The sequence below is a fragment of the Oncorhynchus mykiss genome, chromosome 11, assembly GCF_057628025.1.
Source record: "Oncorhynchus mykiss isolate SJ-2025 chromosome 11, ASM5762802v1, whole genome shotgun sequence".
Taxonomy (NCBI): Eukaryota; Metazoa; Chordata; class Actinopteri; order Salmoniformes; family Salmonidae; genus Oncorhynchus; species Oncorhynchus mykiss.
Window position 1 is genome coordinate 65,292,220 of NC_143032.1, and position 19,802 is coordinate 65,312,021.

At 41.7% G+C, this 19,802-nt stretch overlaps 1 pseudogene; it reads right to left on the reverse strand.

Moving 5' to 3' along the window:
* Nucleotides 1–1,289: 1,289 nt before the first annotated feature.
* LOC110535092 (piwi-like protein 2) lies at nucleotides 1,290–10,371 on the reverse strand (annotated as a pseudogene).
* Nucleotides 10,372–19,802: the final 9,431 nt, after the last annotated feature.

Sequence of the window (19,802 nt, forward strand, 5' to 3'; positions counted from 1 at the left end):
TAGTCCGGGTAGCCATTTGATTACCTGTTCAGGAGTCTTATGGCTTTGGGGTAAAAACTGTTGAGAAGCCTTTTTGTCCTAGACTTGGCACTCCGGTACCGCTTGCCATGTGGTAGTAGAGAGAACAGTCTATGACTGGGGTGGCTGGGGTCTTTTACAATTTGTAGGGCCTTCCTCAGACACCGCCTGGTGTAGAGGTCCTGGATGGCAGGCAGCTTAGCCCAAGTGATGTACTGGGCCGTACGCACTACCCTCTGTTTATGTCTCTGTGTCCATTATGTTATAAGTTATAGGTACTTTTGCAAGCCAATGCAAACTAGTGTTACCCATAAACTTCCAGTCATTGTGTTATCTAGAAGCATGCTAGTCCCGAAGTATCCCTTTAATGTAGTATCCCTTTAATCCAGACATTAATATGCTTTAGAATGATATATATATTGGAGTGACATAAGTCAATAGCCCTATTTGGACTAGGGTTGAATAATTTCCCAGTATTTTACAAATGTTCCATCCTAATAATAAATCCCTCTTCTCCCGGCACACTGAAAATGTAATTATGCTGTATTAAACTCTACTTGTTTTATATCATCCCATTCGCATGTCACCTTGGGTAAATGTTTGTTGTCCACTACAAAGTAAGGTTTTTGTGCGAAATAAACATTTTGGTTGAATGCATTCAGTTGTGCAACTAACTAGATATCCCCTTTCTCTCTTTGTAATTCTGACTTGCATGTCTCTCTGGATTCATCAACCCACTGTCTCCATCTGGTGGACACAATACATATCTACACCCAAACTTAGAATGGTCAACATCAGCCAATTTTTTTTTAATGTAACCTTTATTTAACTAGGCAAGTCAGTTAAGAACAAATTCTTATTTACAATGACAGTCTACCCCGGCCAAACCCGGACGACGCTGGGCAAATTGTGCGCCGTCCTATGTGACTCCTAATCACGGCTGGTTGTGATTCAGTGCCTTAGACGGCTGCACCACTCGGGAGTCCTACTTTACCAGTAAAGATTATAATACTAAACAGAGGGATGTTCACAGTCCACAGTTCTCCCCCCAGTTTGCAGTTCATCTGTAGCAGGATTTTCTGGGCATCGCTTCTCAGCTTTTGGGGCAGGGAGATGGCCCGGATGTTGATGGCCTACAAAGCCGAAGAGATTAAAATTATTTTTTTAATTAAACTTTTAAATGTATTTTAGATTAACCTTTGCGTTAGGCTAAACAAGCAATTGAATCCTTTTTGTGTGCTCATTTACAGGACACTAGCTCCTCTGCCTGCTCAGCAAAGCAGGTAGAATATGGCCCAGCAGTTCATGTGGATCTGATAGACAAACATAACAGGCCAGAGGAGAATATAGCAGTCAGATTCACTCTATGTAGTGAACTATTTTTGTCCAAAGCCAGACTGATTTCAGTTTATTTTTCTTCAATATTTTTTTTAAGTGGCTGCATAGAACACTAAATATCCTTACTTAGTCCCGAGTGGGACGTAAATATCCGTAATCAACCACAAAACAGACTGCAGCGGTCCAGCGCAGAGCTCACAGCCTACCTCAATGAAGATGACATCGGAGGAGACTATAACCTACTGGCAAGGTGGAGCGGATATTGTCACTTACCAGTCATGGCCAACTTCGCCCAAAAAAGACCTGTGTATCTGTGCAACAAGCACTCAGTCTGAACATGTTTTCTGTAAAGCAGGCAATATTGTCACTCCACTCCAAAGACTTCTTAAACCAAAAAAGGTTGTTTCTTGCCATAAACCTTTAGGTAGGTCTAAGACAACAACAATAACTAGACCCAATTGACCGCCTACCTGGCCTGCCGCATGAAAATGTAGGAAAGTGTTTTTATATCCATTGTGAATAGAGTTAAACTATAGTTCATCATAGTAAGCTATTTGAAAAAAGTGATTGGCCTTTTATAAACTGGGTGGTTCGAGCCGTGAAAGCTGATTGGCTGACAGCTGTGGTATATCACACAATATACTACAGGTATTACTTTTTTTTACTGTTCTAATTACATTGGTAACCAGTTTATAATAGCAATAAGGCACCTCTGGGGCTTGTGGTATATGGCCAATATACCACGGCTAAGGATTGTGTCCAGGCACTCCGCAATGCGTCGTGCATAAGAACAGCCCTTAGCCATGGTATATTGGCCATACACCACACCCCCTCGTGCCTTATTGCTTAAATAGGCCATGAGTTCTATGCGTCCATTTCTTTAGCCACCAATGGATCACAGTGTATCAATGTGTCCATATGGCAGAGGCTGGTGATCTCACACTAGTGGACATTTAACTTTAAGATTATAATTTGAATTCAGTTTTTATGATAATGATTGAGAAATTAAAATATTATTATTGAAACAAAACTTTTTCTCCAGGTAATAGGCCAAACAGAAACCCTGCTGACACATTTACTGAAAATATAGGCTATGACCATCTTTTGTGGCATCACGATTGATGATGGCTGTCAATTATCGTCGCTATTGTAACGGCATTCAGAGGTGGAAGAAGGATCGGACCAAAGCGCAGCGTGGTAAGTGTTCATGATGTAATATTTAATGAAACGAACTGAACACTGAAATACAAAACAATAAAATGAATGAACGAAAACCGAAACTGTACTGTGTGGACCAAACACCCACAACTCAAAAGTGAAACCCAGGCTACCGAAGTATGATTCTCAATCAGGAACAACGATTGACAGCTGCCTCCGATTGAGAACCATACTAGGCCAAACTCAAAACCCCAACATAGAAAAACACATAAGACTGCCCACCCAACTCACGCCCTGACCATACTAAAACAAAGACAAAACAAAGGAACTAAGGTCAGAACGTGACAGCTATAGGATGCAATCATAATGTCGCCCAAGCTATAGTAAGTTAGTCATTCCCCTGACATCAGTGGGCTGTACTTGACCCTTTGACCCGGTGACTCACAAAGCTGATTGAAGCATCCCTGACAACCTCCCTGACCAGCTGACATCAGCTTCGGTGACAAAGGACGCTGACTGTAGACAGACGGTCTCCAGGGGAAGAATTCTTCCTGTAACCTAGATGAACCAACAGAATAGTTCATAGTACTTTTTATAGTTACACAAAGAAAGGTATGTGAGCCTGTATGCATGGAACATCTCAAGGGGGGAGAAAGAAGAAGAAGAAAAAGTCCTTTTACAAGTGCTTGTAAAACCGGGGAGTAGTGGATACATACTCTGACCTCAATCAAAGTAGTAAGAGCACGTTAAATATTCTTTACCCTTGAGTCCGTTTAACTCGGCAGGAATTTTAGAAGACTTGAACTATTCTAACCCATTAGGAGCTGCCAGCAGGTCACTGCCAAATGTTTTTATTACAACTGAGATTTACTCTTGGGGGAATGTATTTTATTACTCAACTTTTAAAAGCAGCTTTGAGACAATTTATGGCATCCTCTTGTGGTTAAACTTTGAAGGAAAAGCCGTTTGTTCTAAGTTATTTTTCGAAAGCTAAACTTAGCTTCAACGTGGCCCCTGGGAGCTGTGTTGGTAGGCTTTCTGCACACAGGACGAGCCTAATAAACCTAAACATAGCGTTTGTAGAGGCCGACCGATATAGGATTTTTGGGTCCGATTAGCGATTTTAGGGAGGCAAAAGTTACCTATTACCAATATGTGGAATTAAAAATCAGAAATTTTTGTTCACATTGTGCCTCAAAAGGATTAACTGATACTCCAAATGATGATTTCTTAACTAAATATTACAATTTAAGAACATTTTATTTGTGGTTAACATGATCACCACCAAAAAGCAACTATATCCTCTATAAATACAAAACATATTAAAAAAAATAAAAAAATACCTTAAGTAAAACATACAGATTTGTCTATGGCAGTAGATAAGAATGCAGAAGTGTTTGTGCTGAAGCACTACAAGCACACTAATAAACAAGGGCTGAATGAATTAAACTTAGTCTCAAAGTAAATCTGAAACTGCACTTTTTATTAAAACACACATCACCACAACACTACATAACGAGATACCTAAGACGACAGCCTAGCATGGCAGCAACACGATAGCATGGCAGCAACACGACAGCAACATGATAGCATGGCAGCAACACATGACAGCATGGCCGCAACACATGACAGCATGGCCGCAACACATGACAGCATGGCCGCAACACATGAAAGCATGGCCGCAACACATGACAGCATGGCAGGAAACACATGACAGCATGGCAGGAAACACATGAAGAACATATCAAGAACGTTTTTCCCCATCTACGTAACATTGCAAAAATCTGAAACTTTCTGTCCAAAAATGATGCAGAAAAATGTATCCATGCTTTTGTCACTTCTAGGTTAGACTACTGCAATGCTCTACTTTCCGGCTACCCGGATAAAGCACTAAATAAACTTCAGTTAGTGCTAAATACGGCTGCTAGAATCCTGACTAGAACCAAAAAAATTGATCATATTACTCCAGTGCTAGCCTCCCTACACTGGCTTCCTGTCAAGGCAAGGGCTGATTTCAAGGTTTTACTGCTAACCTACAAAGCATTACATGGGCTTTCCCCTACCTATCTCTCTGATTTGGTCCTGCCGTACATACCTACACGTACACTACGGTCACAAGACGCAGGCCTCCTAATTGTTCCTAGAATTTCTAAGCAAACAGCTGGAGGCAGGGCTTTCTTCTATAGAGCTCCATTTTTATGGAATGGTCTGCCTACCCATGTGAGAGACGCAAACTCGGACTCAACCTTTAAGTCTTTACTGAAGACTCATCTCTTCAGTGAGTCATATGATTGAGTGTAGTCTGGCCCAGGAGTGTGAAGGTGAACAGAAAGGCTCTGGAGCAACGAACCGCCCTTGCTGTCTCTGCCTGGCCGGTTCCCCTCTTTCCACTGGGATTCTCTGCCTCTAACCCTATTACAGGGGCTGAGTCACTAGCTTACTGGGGCTCTTTCATACCGTCCCTAGGAGGGGTGCGTCACTTGAGTGGGTTGAGTCACTGATGTGATCCTCCTGTCTGGGTTGGCGCCCCCCCCCCCCCCTGGGTTGTGCCGTGGCGGAGATCTTTGTGGGCTATACTCGGCCTTGTCTCAGGATGGTAAGTTGGTGGTTGAAGATATCCCTCTAGTGGTGTGGGGGCTGTGCTTTGGCAAAGTGGGTGGGGTTATATCCTTCCTGTTTGGCCCTGTCCGGGGGTGTCATCGGATGGGGCCACAGTGTCTCCTGACCCCTCCTGTCTCAGCCTCCATTATCTATGCTGCAGTAGTAGCTAGGGTCAGTTTGTTATATCTGGAGTACTTCTCCTGTCCTATCCGGTGTCCTGTGTGAATTTAAGTATGCTCTCTCTAATTCTCTCTTTCTTTCTCTCTGAGGACCTGAGCCCTAGGACCATGCCTCAGGACTACCTGACATGATGACTACTTGCTGTCCCCAGTCCACCTGGCCGTGCTGCTGCTCCAGTTTCAACTGTTCTGCCTGTGATTATTATTATTTGACCATGCTGGTCATTTATGAACATTTGAACATCTTGGCCATGTTCTGTTATTATTAGAAATCTCAGAGACCAATTGGTAAACTCTGATTTACCACCCCAAGATATTCCTGAACAACGTCTATTTGCGCCCCTACTGGATGGAAATTACAAATGTAATGGCTGTGCTCAATGCAATGTCACTTATAAATGTAGATCCTTCAAACACCCACAAACAGGGAAATCGATCCCAATAAAAGGTGTTATTACGTGCTCCACTAAGGCAGTTATTTATCTTATAACTTGTCCTTGTGGTAAAAATTATGTAGGTAAAACAAAGCGCGAATTAAAAGTACGTATCTCAGAGCATCGTAGCACCATTAGGTGTAAAAACTTTACTTATCCAGTTGCGGCCCACTTCTTGGAGGCAGGCCACTCGATTTCGTCTCTGCTTATATTGGCATCGAACATGTCACCCTCCCTAGGAGAGGGGGTGACCTTGATAATTTATTGTTAAAATGAGAGGCTGCCTGGATCTTTAATTTAAAGACCCTTGCGCCCTTCGGTCTCAACGTAGACTTTGATCTGAAGCCATTCTTGTGATTATTGTGACTTTGCCATTGTAATTGTGTGTAAACTTGCATAGTCAAATTAATCTATGATCGTATGCTATCCATTTGTTTGTATGCTGTTCTTTGTATGACATTTTAATATTTGATTATTGACCAATGATATTAGGCCACTCCTGGCCATGATTACAGACACCTGTGTCTGAGTCATCCTGCAGTGTTTGTGATTATACCCTGATGAAGACAGCTTGGCTGTCAAAACGTTGGTATTACATTTTTGCATCTGAGCTCCAAGAGTGTGAGGCTCTCTTTTATTTTCCTGTTATAATCTCCACCTGGCACAGCCAGAAGAGGACTGGCCACCCCACATAGCCTGGTTCCTCTCTAGGTTTCTTCCTAGGTTTTGGCCTTTCTAGGGAGTTTTTCCTAGCCACCGTGCTTCTACACCTGCATTGCTTGCTGTTTGGGGTTTTAGGCTGGGTTTCTGTACAACACTTTGAGATATCAGCTGATGTACAAAGGGCTATATAAATCAATTTGATTTGATTTGATGACAGCATGGCAGCAACACATGACAGCATGGCCGCAACACACGACAGCATGGCAGCAACACATGACAGCATGGCCACAACACATGGCAGCATGGCAGCAACACATGGCAGCATGGCAGCAACACATGACAGCATGGCCGCAACACATGACAGCATGGCCGCAACACATGACAGCATGGCCGCAACACATGACAGCATGGCAGCAACACATGACAGCATGGCCGCAACACATGACAGCATGGCAGCAACACATGACAGCATGGCAGCAACACATGACAGCATGGCCACAGCACAAAACATGGTCAAAACATTATTGGGCACAGACAACATCAAAGGGTAAGAAGGTAGAGACAACAATACATCACATGAAGTAACCACAACTGTCAGGGATGTGTGTGCCTTGGGGAACTTTAACAGAATATGACTGGCAGAACGGGTGTTGTATGTGGAGGATAAGGGCTGCAGTAGACATCTCAGATAGGGGGGAATGAGGCCTAAGAGGGTTTAATAAATAAGCATCCACCAGTGGGTCTTGCGACGGGTATACAGAGATTACCAATTTACAGACGATTGTAGAGTGCAGTGATGGCCGAATGGTAAAGAACATCTAGCCGCTCGAGAGCACTCTTACCCGCTGATCTATAAATTACTTCTCCGTAATCTAGCATGGGTAGGATGGTCATCTGAATCAGTGTTAGTTTGGCAGCTGGGGTGAAAGAGGAGCGATTACGATAGAGGAAACCAAGTCTAGATTTAACTTTAGCCTGCAGCTTTGATATGTGTTGAGAGAAGGACAGTGTACCGTCTAGCCATACTCCCAAGTACTTGTATGAGGTGACTACCTCAAGCTCTATACCCTCAGTGGTAGTAATCACACCTGTGGGGAGATTCTTCTTACCAAACCATATGACCTTTGTTTTGGAGGTGTTCAAGGTTAAGGGCAGAGAAAGCTTGTTGGACACTGAGAAAGCTTTGCTGTAGAGCGTTTAACACACTCAGCTGGCCCCTCCCCAGATTTTAAGACTACACTACAGTGCTTTACAACAGTCAAATGTCATGTAAAGAAACAATTTATGACAACCGTGCAATGAGAGCTTGTTCATAGATAATTTTCAGGAGATTGTAAACTCCATTGGAATCGTTCCCATTGTGTATGTTCCCATGCATTGTCAATGGACCGCATGGTGCATTCTGGGCGATTCTAGGACAAGAAGAGCTGTCCTTCATGGGAATGTATGGGAGGAGTCAATTGTGTGCCAGCTCAAAAAAACAACATTAGCATGAATTTCGTCAACAAGTAAAAAGTAAATATTTTCAGAGATTTGAGACAATTAACTTGTTCTCTGTAATATCGCATAGCTTTGAAATTGTTACATCACGTACTTTCATGGAAAATAGGCTGGTTTCTCGATTCATACCCTGATTTTGAGGGATTGCTTGACGATAAGCTTAGCAACCACGTGACTCAGCATGACAACATGAACACTGTGCCAACTAACTAAGCCCACTAACATAATAGCCCTAGACAGTAACAGTGTTATTTTTGTATGAAGGATGAGTCAGTGTTGACTTTGGCGCCAGTCCAGTGTTTGCACATATGTAGCACAGATTGCTTGCTAGCTAGCTAGGCTAACTACCTTTCTGGCAAGATAGAGCTTAATTACATTGCTGGTTAGCTAACGTTAACTCACCCCATTCCGTACAAATGTGCGCAACCGCGACATTCAAACGAGGCTGCAAAGAAAAATTTATGGGACAGTGTTGACTTCAAAATCTGGGGTGTGAACTACATTTCTATTCAAGCGTTGATCGACATGGTAATGGCTCTATAGTTTTGGAGAAACGTTGAAAAAAACTGACCCTCCGTTACATCGTGACGTGTCATGTCGTAACGTACAGCACGCATAAAGAAACTATTTCTGTCTTACAATCTCTGTCCACCAGGTGTAGCACTTCTCATCGTTAAAAACAATAAATGGACAGTGACGGGGTAAGGGGGGATACCTAGTGTTTTTTTGCGTCATCATTGCATGCGATCATGACTCTCAAAGCCTCTGTTTACTTCTGAAGATCACTTTAGCAACGCCCTAAAACCCGATTCAAATTCGACACAAACCGTCAAATATGTATGTAATGACACATTATATAAACTCTTTATAGTGTTTTATTTACATTTTAGAGGCGAAAAGGTAATAAATTGGACAGATTGAGTGAAAGGCTGAATGATGTTCAATGAGCAGCTCAGAGCGCCCTCTTCAGGCAACCATTGAAACATTATAAAAAATAACTGCAAATGAGCACACGTATTTGTTAATTCTATGTACACAATATCGGTGCTTTAAATGGTGGAATAAAGACTGATACAAATGTTTCTGTGAAAGGCTAACATCTGCAGATAATATCAGTCGGGCTCTAATTAATTGTGCATTTAATTTAACACATGATTGACCTATTGCTGTCCATTTCACTTGATGGATTTCACAAACGACGATCCAGCATCCAAACATTTTTTAAGAGTAATGTGTGAGTGAGCATGTCTAATGATCTGTGTGGAGTCTCACCACCAGATAAATGACTGTTCATTTTATGTGTGACTTCAGCTACACAACAAATTTCCGTCAAATGTTGATTTTTTTAACTGTGCTGTGTGTATCCTCACCACCAGGATGTCTTGGCTGATCTCCAGCCCCCAGTGTGCCAACTCCATCTGGGCCTCTGGGTTGATGTTCTTCAGGAGCTGCTTCAGGGAGTGGGTGTGCTGCTCACTACTCACTCACATTGATGTGCATTGTCAGGTCCTGGGACGGTTAAACCGTCACTTTCATTCTATAACAATATAATTACTCTGACTTTGCCCTTCCCATTTAATCTCTGACGTGTCTGGGTTCAAATAGTATTTGTTTCCCCATCCCCAATACTTGGAGCACTACATTCAGCCTGTCTGGATTGCCAGCTGGGTTTATGGTGTACAATTTTTGGATTATTCAATTTATTTAATTGAGGCAGGAAAACTCAAGTAAGCACAACATTTGAAAGAAAACAATAGTAACCAGCTAATGTGTTATCAAATGCTGCGTTATCAAAATCACTGTGCTACCTTCATGGACTGTGGATGTCACAGAATGTAAATGTCACAGAAAACCCCCCAGGGAATAGAATGCATTGCTGACACAATGATTTTACCGTCATGGCTCGGAAGTCCGTTCTCATTTGGTCAGGGATTCCAGTCATGAAGGAGAGCTAAGGCAGAAGCAGGATCATGCCGGTTATGACTTGCTGTAAGATAAAATCAGTAAATTAAATAGAACGTATTGTATCTATATGGAGAAGAATGTCTCCAACTCCTCAATAGAAACTCAAAACGACTATTTATAAAGCATGTGTGATAGTAGAACATCAGTAAGAGCTATGAAAACAGAGTATGTTGAGATGAATCCCAACACTGACTCGCCCCATAACGTGGCCTTCTGTTTCAGGGTTGTTGGGTGTGTTAACGTCAGCAAACGTGTCCTGCGGAATATTTGTATCTTTCCCCCTTGCTTGGACCTCTTTTTGGGTGGATGGATAAGAATGGGTTGAGCCATATCTTTTATGGTGATGCCGTAGTTTTTGCTGTTCATATTACAGGAAAAAGGTTGTAATACACACATAGGAAATGCACTTGAATAACACACACGGCTCTGTTAAAAAACATAGATTAGTTGCCTGCTTGAGAATGAATGAATGGGCAACTTCAGACCCGGCCTTACCTGTAGTCGGCCATGTTGAAGGAATCTTTATCTTTGCATCTTATCATGCATATTTTAGAGTATTAGACAAGTTAGTCAGTGACGTAATGTAACCATTCTTCTAAGTGGTTAGGTTGAACTCACATGCAGTCAAGGACAGAGTCGTTTCATAGCACTTTGTGGGACACATCCACCTGGAGGTACAGGCTTCTGCCAGTGTGCATTCTGCACATTGAGTAACCTGGCCACACCTGCAGCCTAGAATATGAAGATGGAAACCAAGTGGCTTGAGTCAGCTGCTATTATCCTAGAGATTTCAGTTGGAGTATAATTTCTCAGTCTGTGGACAATTTGAATTCCTTCCCGATGTTCCCAAGTATGACTGCGCTTTTTGGAACATAATGATTCCTCCCCACATGCTTCAGTCCCAGGATCCTCATTAACCTTGACAACACACTGGGAGAGAACACTAATGTCTCGTCTAACCAGACAAATTTAACATTTGGTGTAGCCAGCCAGGCTTTTTTGGGGGGTTATATATTTGATTTGTAAAATTAGCTACTTCAGTGAAAAAGCTTTTTAGGATTTAGGGAGAAATTGACCGTTTTAAAAAGTCTGGCCTCATGTGTAAAACATTTGAGGCCTCCCAAGAAAGCAGTTTTTGCTTGAAGCTATCAAACGAGCACAACAGATGACTCCATGAAGAGAACAAGGGGAGATTAACTAAATTCAGATGACATGCACTTAGGGCAGGTTTTCCCCCAGAGAACGTCTCTCATAGGTAGACCACAGGCCTTTAAAAAAAAACACCTCCAATTTCTCAAAATGTAAAAAGGTCAATTGGTGGTGGACCATTAGCGGCTCATATTGCAGCACTGGGGTGTATTTTTTTTAGACCAAATGGAAGACAACATACTGTAAACAGGGAGGGACTACCTGAACCTGTCCAATAAGAACCATTGTTTTCTGTTGTAAAATGTTTTGCTATGATGTGCCCTAATGAAGGCTGCATTGTTATTTCTACAGCAGATATTTTTCACAGGACTGTTGCTCTTTTTTCCCCTAATACATGTACTTCCTTGAAAGTGACATGGTACTGAGACTGCCTCGTTTCTGCAGCCAATGGTGATATGGTTTGAGCCTATGTGCAATGTTGCTCCTTTAGTACCAATCTTTTGCAATGATTTACTGAAAAAGGAGAACATAACTGTTCAATGACTAGGTCTAACAGTCATAAAACACACAATTCATAATATAATGAGCTCCAACAGTAGTGGGACAGTGACACATTTGTTGTTGTTTTGGCTCTGTACTCCAGCACTTTGGAATTGAGGGTATTTTCATCCATATCGGGTGGACCGTTTTAGAAATGACAGCACTGTTTGTACATAGTACCCCCATTTTAGGGGACCAAAAGTATTGGGACAAATTCACTTATGTATATTATAGTAAAAAGTAAAGTATTTGGTCCCATCTTCATAGCACGGAATGACTACATCAAGTTTGTGACTACACATTTGTTGGATGCATTTGCCGTTTGTTTTGGTTGTGTTTCAGATTATTTTGTGCCCCGTTTTAATGAATGGTAAATAATGTAGTGTCATTTGGAACCACTTCTATTGTAAATAAGAATATAATGTTTCTAAACACTTCTACATTAATGTGGATGCTACCATGATTACAGATAATCCTGAATAATGATAAGGGAGAAAGTTAGACTCATAAACCTCGAAAATGCTAACCTCCCCAGTCATTGTAATGGTGCGAGGTTAGCATGTTTTGGGGATCTGATATTTGTGAGTCTCTGTTATGAGGTGTACACGAGGTGATGAAGTTACACTTGTATGCAATTTATTACTAAATGTTTGCCATAAGATATTTTATAAAGGCCTTCTGCCAGAAGTCAAAGAGCTCTGGGTGAGTTTTCTGTACAGCTGCCATTTTTCCCCTGTGCTTCCTACTAGCATTTTTTTCTCCTCTTCGGTTTTTCTCCCCTCTGCTCCATGTACACATGCTGCTCTTCCTTTAGAAAATGTATGCATTACACCTTTCTTTATTTTGCACAATTTCTCTTGTAAGTGTCCAATCACCAAAAACGACATTCGGTAGCTACTAGCCATGCTTGTTTAACTTTATGAGCTGGATTTGCCTGTCTTTGCAATTAGTTTGTTCGTTTTCACTCATTAGAATTGAGCTTTTAGTTTGTACTAATTTAGTTTGCATTCTGGTAATAGCATTCTGGTAATATAGGCTTTTCTTGCACTTTTAGCGCCCCCTTGTCTGCTATGCTGTTAATACCGTAAATTCCGGGATAAGAGAAGGACGGTATGCCAATATAGAAATCTGGATACCGCCCAAGCCTACCTTATAGTCCTTGGAACATTTCAAGTCCAAAGTGCTGGAGTAAAGAGCCAAAACAACAACAAGAAGGGTCACTGTCCCAATAGTTTTGGAGCTCACTGTATACAAATACATTTCTGCCTCATCATTTGATTGCCTTCAACAACAGTAAAGTCATTTATAGCAACAATAACAACATCATTTACTTCATAACAATATATGTTTTCAGAACATGGTTTGACCAATATTGGTATTTAGTACTTACCAGGTGGCCTCCATTTTAAGTTCTCCCTCAGTTGGACATCTACCTGGAGCCATGTGGGCCTCTTTGGGTGGGGAAGAGGGGAATCAGCAAAGACAGGATGGGGCCAGGAGGAAGAGCAGGGGCCACAGTGGGCCCCCTCCCAGTAACCAAGGGGGCATTGATGCTCGTCCCATTCCCATCATCTGAGATGGCAGACCTCGGCCAAGGAAGCTGCAGACAGAGACATACACATTACAAGTTCTTAGTTGATCAAAAACACCATCCACAACATAAGTGTGACAATATGTAGAAGAAAATAAAAAACGGAAAATATTTAAATATTTGTTTTTATATAACTAATAAGACCTATTATCTAATTAAATATTACTGCTTATCAATTTGTCTGAAGAGAATGGCTCTATTTGTATTGTCTGGCCTAGACAGTTCCTTGAATTATTATAGGGAATGAACCATGACAATGACAAATCACATTAGGGCTGCACAATTAATTGCAATATTGACATATGCAATACCCATATTGTAAGATATCTTTATCGCAATATTTTGAAACAGCCAAGCCTGGTCCTGGCCGTTCTGCGGCACTAAGCAAGGCAAAAAAATTGCCCTCCCATACCCCTGCAAATCTAGAATAGTCCCAGTAAGATAAATGAAAAAAATCTGAACCAATCATAGACGTTTATAATTTGGTTGAAAGCCGGTCCAGAATACATCCCCAAAAAATGACGACCAGTCTGGACGACACAAAAAAAGAGGGGCGGTCCGGACAGGATAAAAAAAGACGTCATTGATCACTGGGGTATAACCTACAATGTCAGCCTGCAATGAAATTGTATGAATGCCCATTCATGTGGTAGGCCTACTGTTTGTAAAACAGGCAGTTGCGTTGGCTTTATTAGTCCTGATTCCTGTGACTACTGGATTTGGCTATTTAACAATAGAACCACCTGGCCTTTCAGCATACAGTGCATTCAGAAAGGATTCAGACCTGCTGACTTTTTCCATATTTTGTAACGTTACAGCCTTATATAGCTGAAAATAGCTGTGCAGCAACGCTCCCCATCCAACCTGACCGAGCATGAGAGGATCTGCAGAGAAGAATGGGTGAAACTCGCCAAATACCAGTATGCCAAGCTTGTAGCGCCATACCTAAGAAGACTCAAGGCTGTAATCGCTGCCAAAGGTGCTTCAAGAAAGTACTGAGTAAAGGGAATATTTACAGTTGAAGTCGGAAGTTTACATACACTTAGGTTGGAGTCCTTAAAACTAATTTTTCAACGACTCCACAAATTTCTTGTTAACAAACTATAGTTTTGGCAAGGACACAAATATGACACAAGCAATTTTTCCAATAATTGTTTACAGACAGATTATTTCACTTACAATTCACTGTATCATAATTCCCGTGTGTCAGAAGTTTACATACACTAAGTTGACTGTACCTTGGAAAATTCCAGAAAATGATGTCATGGCTTTAGAAGCTTCTGATAGGCTAATTGACATAATTTGAGTCAATTGGAGGTGTACCTGTGGATGTATTATTCACCTCAAATCTGAAAACCACAATAGAAGCTAGCCAGTTTACTGGCTAACGTTAGTATTCAGCTAACCACTGTTGGTGGTCATGAGGTATCCTTTGGCTCGAAAAGCTATCGCCAGTTTTGTACAACGCAACTCAGACCAGAGCATACCGGACCTATTTTCTCTCCATATCCCCGGACTTCTACCGCAAGCTCTGGACATTTACACCTGGATCTTACAGCTAGCTAGCTGCTATGCGAGTGACAGTGACTATTGCGTACGTCGGTTCAGGAGCAAACATAAATTATTCCGGAGCTAGCCAGCTGAAGAGTTCCATCAGCCACTCCTGGGCTACAATCACCTATCCAGACCTGTTTTACTACCGACACGGAGCCCCACTGGGCCTTCACAACTGGACTACCGACGTTATCTGCCCGAGGGAGTTATCCAACTGTCCCCTCCGTCGCGACGTAACCTGAACGCCCATCTGTGGCCCGCTAATCGTTAGCTGTCTTATCGGCTGTTATCTGAATAGGTCTATGCAACAATTTTCTTGGGTCACTATAACTATATAAATTTTGCCAATTGGCTTGGTCCCCTCTACCATACGGAACCCCACTAATCTACTGACGGAAACGCACGAGGTGGCTAAAAACAGACCTCCATCCTCTGCTAGCTTGCTACCCATGGCCCGGCTAGCTGTCTGAATTGCCGTGACCCCAACCAACCTCACTACTCACTGGACCCTTATGATCACTCAACTAAGCATGCCTCTCCTTAATGTCAATATGCCTTGTCCAGTGCTGTTCTGGTTAGTGTTTATTGGCTTATTTCACTGTAGAGCCTCTAACCCTGCTCATTATACTTTATCCAACCTTTCAGTTCCACCACCCACACATGTGATGACATCACCTGGTTTCAATCATGTTTCTAGAGACAATATCTCTCTCATCATCACTCAATTACTAGGTTTACCTCCACTCTATTCACATCCTACCTGTTACTGTAATTTAATTATTCCAATATGTTTTCATTAATTGAATTTCCTTAATCTAATTTATGAGAATTTGTAAGATTCTTGTTTGCATAAAATAGACGGAGACCAGTCTTTTCAATAATAGGTAACAGAATTTATTCTCGGAGCGCGCTGCCACGTTACCACGAGCAACAGTTTATATACAATAACATGACGTCATTTCATTGCTTCTAAAAATGAATCTCCTCCTCCCGACCAGGTCAAAGGGAACTTTAAAAGTTCATTCTGAGTTCATTCTGACCACCTAGCACATACACAAGACACACAACACAACTGAATTAACTTTGGACTCCTCACCATTATCGATCACCACTTAGCTGACAGTTCTAATTAACAGAACCTAGGAATGCACTCACTGCCTTATCTAAAACACCCCAGAGCTCAGTTTCGTCGGTTCAACCATAGGTTAACTACCTTATCTGTTTACTTAATCCGCAAACCATTCCGTTCTTCCTAGTTGGAATGGTGTTCATTAACTTTAATTACTCCTTGTCCGTGTCACACAATCCCTTCTTATGAACTCATATTGTTAATCAGATATGCATGCTCATCAACCGATCACTGCCTGCACCTGCCCGCCCAGCATCACTACTCTGGACGGTTCTGACTTAGAATATGTGGACAACTACAAATACCTAGGTGTCTGGTTAGACTGTAAACTCTCCTTCCAGACTCACATCAAACATCTCCAATCCAAAGTTAAATCTAGAATTGGCTTCCTATTTCGCAACAAAGCATCCTTCACTCATGCTGCCAAACATACCCTCGTAAAACTGACCATCCTACCGATCCTCGACTTCGTCGATGTTATTTACAAAATAGCCTCCAATACCCTACTCAATAAATTGGATGCAGTCTATCACAGTGCCATCCGTTTTGTCACCAAAGCCCCATATACTACCCACCACTGCGACCTGTACGCTCTCGTTGGCTGGCCTTCGCTTCATATTCGTCACCAAACCCACTGTCTCCAGGTCATCTACAAGATCCTGCTAGGTAAAGTCCCCCCTTATCTCAGCTCGCTGGTCACCATAGCAGCACCCACCTGTAGCACGCGCTCCAGCAGGTATATCTCTCTGGTCACCCCCAAAATCAATTCTTCCTTTGGCCGCCTCTCCTTCCAGTTCTCTGCTGCCAGCTGTCAAACACATCTCCCTCACTAGCTTTAAGCACCAGCTGTCAGAACAGCTCACAGATTACTGCACCTGTACATAGCCCATCTATAATTTAGCCCAAACAACTACCTCTTCCCCTACTGGATTTAGTTATTTTGCTCCTTTGCACCCCATTATTTGTATTTCTCCTCTGCACATTCTTCCACTGCAAATATACCAGTCCAGTGTTTTACTTGCTATATTGTATTTACTTCGCCACTATGGCCTTTTTTTTGCCTTTACCTCCCTTATCTCACCTCATTTGTTCACATCGTATATAGACTTATTTTTCTACTGTATTATTGACTGTATGTTTGTTTTACTCCATGTGTAACTCTGTGTTGTTGTATGTGTCAAACTGCTTTGCTTTATCTTGGCCAGGTCGCAATTTTAAATGAGAACTTCTACTCAACTTGCCTACCTGGTTAAATAAAGGTGAAATAAAAATAAATAAAAAATCTATTTCATGGCCTACCTTCAAACTCAGTGCTGCTTTGCTTGACATCATGGGAAAATCCAAATTAATTAGCCAAAAAAATTTTACGCAAGTATAAACACCTTGGGATCACGCAGCCGTCATACCGCTCAGGAAGGAGACACGTTCTGTCTCCTAGAGATGAACGTACTTTGGTGCCGAAAGTGCAAATCAATCCCAGAACAACAGCAAAGAACCTTGTGAAGATGCTGGAGGAAACAGGTACAAAAGTATCTATATCCACAGTAAAACGAGTCCTATATCGACATAACCTGAAAAGCCGCTCAGCAAGGAGGAAGCCGCTGCTCCAAAACTGCCATACAAAAGCCAGACTACGGTTTGCAACTGCACATGGGGACAAAGATCTTACTTTTTGGAGAAATGTCCTCTGGTCTGATGAAACAAAAATATAATTGTTTGGCCTTAATGACCATCGTTATGTTTGGAGGAAAAAGGGGGAGGCTTGCAAGCCATCCCAACCGTGAAACATAGGGGTGGCAGCATCATGTTGTGGGGGTGCTTTGCTGCAGGAGGGACTGGTGCACTTCACAAAATAGATGGCATGATGAGGCAGAAACATTATGTGGATATATTGAAGCAACATCTTAAGACATCAGTCAGGAAGTTAAAGCTTGGTCACAAATGGGTCTTCCAAATGGACAATTACCCCAAGCATACTTCCAAAGTTGTGGCAAAATGGCTTAAGGACAACAAAGTCAAGTTATTGGAATGGCCATCACAAAGCCCTGACCTCAATCCTATAGAACATTTGTGGGCAGAACTGGAAAAGCGTGTGCGAGCAAGGAGGCCTACAAACCTGACTCAGTTACACCAGCTCTCAGGAGGAATGGGACAAAATTCACCCAACTTATTGTGGGAAGCTTGTGGAAGGCTACCTGAGACGTTTGACCCAAGTTAAACAATTTAAAGGCAATGCTACCAAATACTAATTGAGTGTATGTAAACTTCTGACCCACTGGGAATGTGAAATAAAAACGAAAGCAAATAAAAGCTGAAAAAAATTATTCTCTACTATTATTCTGACATTTCACATTCTTAAAATAAAGTGGTGATCCTAAATGACCTAAAACAGGGAATTTTTTATTATGATTAATTGTTAGGAATTGTGAAACTGAGTTTAAATGTATTTGGCTAAGATGTATGTAAACTTTCGACTTCAACTGAATGTCAATGTCATTTTTTTCTATTAAATACATTTACAAACATTTCTAAAAACCTGTTTTTGCTTCGTCATTATGGGGTATTGTGTGTAGATAGATGCGAGGGAACTATTCAATCAGTTTTAGAATAATGTTGTAACAAAATGTGGCAAAAGTCAAGGGGTCTGAATACTTTCTGAATGCACCCGCTAGAGGACATTGCCAGGCATCCTCTTTAGCATATGCATCTGCTGCATATCAACCTGCAAGGTGCGCAAACATGCTTGATAAATAAATGCTTGATAAATAGTGCATAAACTATTGTAAAGGATAAATTGCTTGAAGAAATATTCATGGAGATATATCAATAAAAAAAGTACAACAAAAGTTTTGTTTCGATAGAGTCAAGAATATGTTTTGTATAATTCTACAAAGTCCTACAAAAATGTAGGCCTATAGACAAAAATGTTAGTGTCATCCATTTGATCAACTTTATTTGTGGATTTGATTAATAGAATTATAATAATTCTAAAAAGTCCAGTTACAGCTTCTTTTGACAAAGTAGAAACTGAAATGATGACGATGATGACGATGATGACCATAATAATAATAGAACCAGCCAGATGCATAGGTGAAATTATTTGCAGTATTCCTAAACAAAAGCCCCAGTGCATTACCAATTGTAAAGGATGAATTGCATAAATAAATATTAATGGGAATATATTAAATGGCATGATATTAAAACAGTCATTTGTTGATTGTGTCAGACACTGTATTGTGCCCATATACCCATGCCTTTACACATTAATCAATTGCGTCTTCTCTTTATGCTTCGGGTCCACAGTCAGCACACAGCTGACTATGGAGCCCCACAAACAAAATGGCTTGCACTGCACACTTTTCATGGGCCTTGTTTTGTGTGCACCTGCCGACTTAACATTGTGTCTTATTTGTCCCAAGTAAGTGAGCTGTGGTGGTTGAGGAAGGAGGAGGGCAGGACCTGCTGCCTTGGCGGCCGGCTTGGCGGCTGTAGCTTCTTTCTTGGCGTTCATGTGGTTCTCACAAAGCTCACATGCCAGATCCAGTGGGATGCATGGTGCTGAGGATGCAAACACTCTTATTTAACATCTGTACACAGTGTTGCTTTAACACTCTCCATCACTGATGTGGAGTACAGCAGTGCTGGTATGTTGTTTTGCACAGAGGGGGGCAGCTCCTGCCTCTGTCCATTGTTCCGAGCAGGCTAGTCTTCTTTGCAATCAACTTGTCTGCCAGGGGAATTGATGTGAAGAAGTTGTCCATGGTCACATTTCTGCCTTTGCCCATGTAAGGCTCCACGAGTCTCAAAACCAGTCTCAGAAAGGTGCTCACCCGCTGGCCTGGTTTCATCTTTCCCCTGATACAGAAAAACATTGAGCAAGTACTTGGTTTCGACATCGGCGGCTAACCAAAACGTAACTGAAATCATTTATCAGTTTCTATCTGGCGACAGAATAACGTATTGTAATTTTACATTTATTATGT